The sequence below is a fragment of the Microcebus murinus genome, chromosome 29 (assembly GCF_040939455.1).
Source record: "Microcebus murinus isolate Inina chromosome 29, M.murinus_Inina_mat1.0, whole genome shotgun sequence".
Taxonomy (NCBI): domain Eukaryota; kingdom Metazoa; phylum Chordata; class Mammalia; order Primates; family Cheirogaleidae; genus Microcebus; species Microcebus murinus.
In genome coordinates this window covers 318,309-325,520 of record NC_134132.1, presented here as the reverse complement: position 1 = coordinate 325,520, position 7,212 = coordinate 318,309, and the positions used below count along the sequence as shown (strand labels likewise).

Genomic DNA, 7,212 nt, shown 5'->3' with positions numbered 1-7,212 from the left:
CCACACATACAGTGAAAGATTTTAACACTTTATTCCTAATAATTGACTAAATGGATATAAAATTAGACAAATCAACAATTAAAGACTTACTATTCTTTTCAAGCACACTTGAACTGTTTATGAAAACTGACCAGATATTAGGCCAATTTACAAATTTTTACATTGGTGACAGAATAGAAACACTATTAGAAATCAATACCAAAAAGTTATCCAAAAGAAATCCATAAACCTTAGAAGTTAAAAACTGTTTTCCAAATAATTTATAGAACCAAGAAGAAATTATAATAAAAATCAGAACATATTTAAAATTGAAGAAAATGAAAAGCTTACAAATCAATATGTATTTAAAATAGCTGAAGCAACACTTAGAGGGAAATTTGTCAGAAGCAATTCACATTCACTGAGGAGGACAACAGCATACATCTGGGGTCTTGTCCAAAATCTGTATCAGTTCTACCTTCTGTCATCATATAGTCCAGAGACCTGGGTTGTTCGGACATTCCTCAGAGCACCACACTTGTCCATGGTATTTATCAGTTAAAACTGTGAGTAGGAAGTGGCATGTTGAACGTCTTGGTGAGACACATGCATTCCCGAGAGTGAGAGAAAACCCCTCTGAAGATTAAAGGACCTGCCACATCAATGACAATTTTAGGAGGCCCAGTGATTTGGGGTATGTCTAAATAAAGGACACATTATTGCAGCTCACATTCCCACCATAAAAAGAAAGCACAATAATCCGTAGGCCTCTTTGGGCTTTGGAAGCAGCATATTCTAGTAGTTAGGAATACTGTAGAGACATATTGCTAAGTGACATAGAAGGCTGCCACCTGGACAAAGTGTAGGGTGGCAAAGAGCTCTGCATCAGGTCCAGGCTACAGTGCAAGCAGCCCTACCATTGGAACCATACAATCTAGACTACATGGTATTAGAGGAATATGCAGCTGGAAGAAACACCGTGTGGAGTTTATGGCAAACCCAACAGGAGAATCACAATATAGTCCTGTGGTTTCTCTGTAAAGGCTATGCTAATGTAGATAATTATATACCATGTAATTACATAGCATAACTATGCATCTTAATAGCTCCTGACATGCTACTGGACCTACGTAGAGATGGACTACCTGCCAAGGGATATGACCATGTGTCTAGAAGTTCCCATGATGAGCTTGGTTTTGCTAGATCTACCACATCATGAGGTCAGGCTGGTCCAGCAGCAATCTATAATAAGATAGTAGTAGTACATGAAAAATTGGGCATAAGAAAGAATAGAGGACAAAATTAAGCAATATAAGTAGGTGGCACAGGTTCCCATGTCATCAAAAACTGTGATTCTCTCCTGCAGCTTATAATTATGACTGCATGGGAGTTCCAATATTGTCAAAAGAGGGAAAAAGCTAAGCTTGGTTCATTGACAGGTTAGCTTAGAATGTAGATGCAAGCCAAAATTGAATGACTGCCTGCCCTCAGCTCTAAAAAGGTAGCAATAGATTAAATTCTCCCAAGGATGGTTCAACATATGCAAATCAATAAATGTTACACACAACATTAACAGAATGAAGGACAAAAATCATATGAACATCTCTACAGATGCAGACAAAGCATTTGACAAAATTTAACATCCTTTCATGATAAAAACTCAACAAATTAGGTATAGAAAGCATGGACCTCAACACAATAAAGGCAATGTATGACAGGCCACAGCTAACATCATATTCAATATGATGGCCCAACAGTTGGGCCAAGTGGGGAATGAATACACACCAATACTCCCAAAGCCCCACAAGCAGTTGTAACTGTTTCACCATAGTGAGTCAGGGGAAGGCTTGAGTTTTATCTATAACTGCCTCACAGATTGCTTGTCTTACCTGATTAGACAACAGCCGAGAATTTGACCAAAAAGCCAGGTGCCTGGACTTTGGAGTTGTTCACCGCCCAACCCCATTGTTCCAAAAAGTTTGAAGACTGGCGGCAGCTTCTTCTAGATCTGTAAGGGAGTCAGAGGTTAACACTGTATCATCAATATAATGAAACAGAAACACTGAGGATGGCCGATTCCATCTGGCCAAATCCTGTGTCGCCAAACCATGACATATGGTTGGGCTGTGGAGGTGACCTGTGGGAACACCACAAATGCCCACTGTCATCCTTCCCATGTGAAGGCAAACTGGCCTTGACTGTCCATAGCTAAGTCTGTGGAGAACAAGGCGTCAGTCCACCACACAGTGGTGCTGTCCAAGCACCAAAGTCAGCTAATCCATCAGATCCAGCATAGATGGCACCACAGCATGCCATGCGGGAGTCACTTTATTCAGCTACCGGTGGTCCACTGTCATTCTCCAAGTTCCCTCTGGTTTCTTAACTCGCCAGACAGGAGACTTGAATGGACTGCGAGCCGGATGCAATATGGTTTGTGAAATTTCTTCATGCCCCCTGGGCAAGCAACCCTGTTGTGTGTGTACCACACGGTCAGGCGTGGGCAGACTGTGGTGGGACGGGGCCACACACCACCGGCTTCACAGCCCTAACTCGGAGGCAGAACTCACCCATGGAGGTGGTTAGGGTTAAGCAGGCAGAATGTGAACACCCAGGATATATTCTTTTCCAGGGGACACATTCACAGTGTAAGGCCTGGGGGTCAAATGGTCAGCCCCAGTGGAATAGTCACTTGTTTAACTGGGACAGTCTGCCCACCATAGCCATGTATGTGGGCTGTCTGCCCAGCAAACCGCTCAGGGTTCCCATAGATCAGGGAGCAGCCAGCTCCTGTGTCCACCGAGGTCAAAACCCGCTGCACATTCATAGGGGACGAATGAATAGCAAGTTCCACACGTGGCCTCCAGTCATCTGGGGTCCCCTCTAACCAGGTGCCTTGGCCTAACCCCTTGTCTATATCAAAGAGGGGGTTTCAACCATAAAAATCTTGCAGCCACACATTTCGGGTCTCTCTGGCGGCGTCTCAGTTCCCTGCCTGCCTCTGGGGTGTGTCCATGAACCGCTGGTGGGGAGCCAGCTGGTTCCACAGCGCCGGAAGCCATCAGGCGGTTCGCCTGTCTTGTCCGTATCTACTCTGCTAGCAGGAGGTCTCGCCACACCTGGGTCCCAGACACAGTCGGGGCCCCTCGTACCGCCTTCTGCAGGGCCCTGAGCTCCTCGTGGGCCCTTCCTGGGTCCCCTCCCCCTTTCCGGTCTTGGGCGTCTCCCAGAGCCACCGTCCGCGGTGGCCTCCACCGCTTCCCGCCTCGGGGCGCCCCTGTCTCGCGTGACTGCCCGACCCGCTTCCCGCCTCGGGGCGCCCCTGTCTCGCGTGACTGCCCCACCCGCTTCCCGCCTCGGGGCGCCCCTGCGCTGTGAGGAAGGGCGGCCACCCGCCACCGCCAGCCGCTACCGCCACCGCCAGCCGCCACCGCCAGCCGCCACCGCTACCGCCAGCTGCCACCATCAGCCGCCACCGCCAGTCGCCACGCCAGCCGCCACCGCCAGCCGCCACCGCCAGTCGCCACCGCCAGTCGCCACCGCTACGGCCAGCCGCCACTGCCAGTCGCCACCGCTACCGCCAGCCGCCACCCGCCACCGGCCACCCGCCACCCACCAGCCGCCAGTGCCACCGCCAGCCACCGCTCGCTAGCCGCCAGCCGCCAGCCTCCAGCCGCCACTGCTCGCCAGCCGCCAGCCGCCACCGCCACCTCCAGCCGCTGTGAGGAAGGGCGGCTACCCGCCAGCCGCCACCGCCACCGCCACCCCGAGCTAGGGGTGCCCGAGTGCCGACTCACCTCACGGGGGGGGGCTGGGGGTGCCCGAGTGCCGACTCACCTCACGGGGGGGGCTGGGGGTGCCCGAGTGCCGACTCACCTCACGGGGGGGGCTGGGGGTGCCCGAGTGCCTACTCACCTCACGGGGGGGGGGCTGGGGGTGCCCGAGTGCCGACTCACCTCACGGGGGGGGGGCTGGGGGTGCCCGAGTGCCGACTCACCTCACGGGGGGGGGGCTGGGGGTGCCCGAGTGCCGACTCACCTCACGGGGGGGGGGGCTGGGGGTGCCCGATGCCGACTCACCTCACGGGGGGGCTGGGGGTGCCCGAGTGCCGACTCACCTCACGGGGGGGGGGCTGGGGGTGCCCGAGTGCCGACTCACCTCACGGGGGGGGGGCTGGGGGTGCCCGAGTGCCGACTCACCTCAGGAGGGGCTGGGGGTGCCGGAGTGCCGACTCACCTCACGGGGGGGGGGCTGGGGGTGCCCGAGTGCCGACTCACCTCAGGGGGGGGCTGGGGGTGCCCGAGTGCCGACTCACCTCACGGGGGGGGGGCTGGGGGTGCCCGAGTGCCGACTCACCTCAGGGGGGGGCTGGGGGTGCCCGAGTGCCGACTCACCTCACGGGGGGGGGCTGGGGGTGCCTGAGTGCCGACTCACCTCACGGGGGGGGGGGGCTGGGGGTGCCCGAGTGCCGACTCACCTCAGGGGGGGGCTGGGGGTGCCCGAGTGCCGACTCACCTCACGGGGGGGGCTGGGGGTGCCCGAGTGCCGACTCACCTCACGGGGGGGGGCTGGGGGTGCCCGAGTGCCGACTCACCTCAGGGGGGGGCTGGGGGTGCCCGAGTGCCGACTCACCTCACGGGGGGGGGGCTGGGGGTGCCCGAGTGCCGACTCACCTCAGGGGGGGGCTGGGGGTGCCCGAGTGCCGACTCACCTCACGGGGGGGGGCTGGGGGTGCCTGAGTGCCGACTCACCTCACGGGGGGGGGGGCTGGGGGTGCCCGAGTGCCGACTCACCTCAGGGGGGGGCTGGGGGTGCCCGAGTGCCGACTCACCTCACGGGGGGGGCTGGGGGTGCCTGAGTGCCGACTCACCTCACGGGGGGGGGGCTGGGGGTGCCCGAGTGCCGACTCACCTCACGGGGGGGGCTGGGGGTGCCTGAGTGCCGACTCACCTCACGGGGGGGGGGCTGGGGGTGCCCGAGTGCCGACTCACCTCAGGGGGGGCTGGGGGTGCCCGAGTGCCGACTCATCTCATAGGGGGGGCTGGGGGTGCCCGAGTGCCAACTCACCTCACGGGGGGGGGCTGGAGGTGCCCGAGTGCCGACTCACCTCAGGGGGGGCTGGGGGTGCCCGAGTGCCGTCTCAGCCCCGGGCTGCGGGAGGGCTCCCCGTGGGCGCCCTGTGGCTCGGTGCCCGAGGAGCGGCAGGGCGCAGGACGTGGCGGGGCACGGAGCGCAGGGTGGGCCGCCTGTCTCGCGTTGGGCTTTCACAGTTGATAGGGGAGCCTGCGGCCGGGGGGAGAGCGCACCCTGCGCTCTGGGGACGGAGCACACATTTATTTGTTAAAAAAACAAACAAAAAAACGCAAAACCAAAAGCGAAACAAAACAAAAACTTCACCCAAAACCTTAAAAAAATCTTTAATACCCTCTGGTCCCAGTTTTACGAAAATATCCACTTCTCTGCAGCTGGACACCCCTTTCCCTCTTCCTCGGACAAAATAACCTGACATGGGGCAGGGAGGTGCCGACCTGCTGGGCATGTGGGGGTGGGGTGCGGTGGGGGGTTGGGGTGCGGTAGGGGGGTTGGGGAGCCGGGCACCGGCCTGCGGGGTATGTGGGGGTGGGCTGCAATGGGGGGATGGGGTGCAGTGGGGGGGTGCGATGGAGGGATGGGGTGCGGTAGGGGGGTTGGGGAGCTGGGCACCGGCCTGCGGGGTATGTGGGGGTGGGCTGCAATGGGGGGATGGGGTGCAGTGGGGGGGTACGATGGAGGGATGGGGTGCGGTAGGGGGGTTGGGGAGCTGGGCACCGGCCTGCGGGGTATGTGGGGGTGGGCTGCAATGGGGGGATGGGGTGCGGTGGGTTGGTGGGGTGCGATGGGGGGATGTGGTGCGGTGGGGTGGGAGTGCGGTAGGGGGGATGGGGAGCCGGGCACCGGCTTGCGGTGGGGGGCACAGGGGATGCAGGGACAAGCCGGCCTGCAGGGGCGAGAAAGCCAAGCCCGCGCCCCCGTGTTCTCAGTGGCACGAGCCCCTCCCAGCCTGCGGCCGGCCTCGGTGCAACAACCCTGTTCCACAGCCTAGGTATTGTCGGTTCCAGGTGACGTTTGTCCTCCGTGCCAGCCCTCGCTCGCCATTCGGGGAGGGCGGTGGCCTCTGGCCCTGCGGGCGCGAGGGTGTGACCCACAGGCGCGGGGGTGTGACCCACAGGCGCGGGGGTGTGACCCACAGGCGCGGGGGTGTGACCCACAGGCACGGGGGTGTGACCCACAGGCACGGAGGTGTGACCCACAGGCGCGGGGGTGTGACCCACAGGCGCGGGGGTGTGACCCACAGGCGCGGGGGGTGTGACCCACAGGTGTGGGGGTGTGACCCACAGGCACAGAGGTGTGACCCACAGGCGCGGGGGTGTGACCCACAGGCGGGGGGGTGTGACCCACAGGCGCGAGGTGTGACCCACAGGCCCGGGGGTGTGACCCACAGGTGCAAGGTGTGACCCACAGGCGTGGGGGTGTGACCCACAGACGCAAGGTGTGACCCACAGGCGCGGGGGTGTGACCCACAGGCACGAGGTGTGACCCGCGCCTGCTCGCCCCAGGCCGTGCCCTACAAGCGCGCCTGTGCTGCACCTGGCCCAGGCGCGGGCCATCCTTTCTGTCTGGGTCTGTGGGGACGTGATCACCTACCTGTCTTTGGGCTATGGACACAGAAGGTGCTCTGGAACTCATGTTGTTTTCTTTGTTTGAGGACCCATGAACTTCGTGTTATGAGGGGCAATCCATCACGCACCGTGTGGTCTTAGCACGATCCATCCATGCAGAAATAGAATGGGCAAGACACTCGTCACAGATTTGATCCACTGATAATAAAGCATTGTGTGATTGTATTTCTGCTTTTGGTGACATCCTTTCACATTAGGCTTTGTGATGAAAATGGTTTCAAGGGTTATGGATTTGTACATTTTGAGTCACAGAAGCATCCAAAAGAGCTACTGAAAAAGGAAATAGATGCTTCTAAATGGTGGCAAAATATTTGTTGGATGATTTAAGTCTTGTAAACATGAGATGGAGAACTTGGAGCTAAGGCAAAAGAGTTCAGCAATGACTACACCTAGATTTTTGAAAACGACATGGATGGTGAGTGCCTCGAGGACCTCTTTGGCAAGTTTGGACCTGCTTTAAGTGTGAAAGTCGTAACCAGTGAAAGTGGGAAACCCAAAGATTTGGATTTGTAAGCGT

At 58.1% G+C, this 7,212-nt stretch overlaps 1 long non-coding RNA gene across 4 annotated transcripts; it reads right to left on the bottom strand.

Moving 5' to 3' along the window:
• LOC105874814 (uncharacterized) lies at nt 1–4,215 on the bottom strand. Of its 4 annotated transcripts, none has more exons than XR_012915719.1 (3): nt 4,176–4,215; nt 1,869–1,987; nt 1–1,221 (listed from the first exon to the last, which is right to left on the bottom strand). It is a non-coding gene; the product is annotated as an uncharacterized LOC105874814 (long non-coding RNA). The 4 variants fall into 4 exon arrangements; XR_012915721.1 differs by lacking the exon at nt 4,176–4,215 and adding an exon at nt 4,056–4,086; XR_012915718.1 differs by lacking the exon at nt 4,176–4,215 and adding an exon at nt 3,814–3,863.
• Between the last annotated feature and the right edge of the window lie 2,997 nt (nt 4,216–7,212).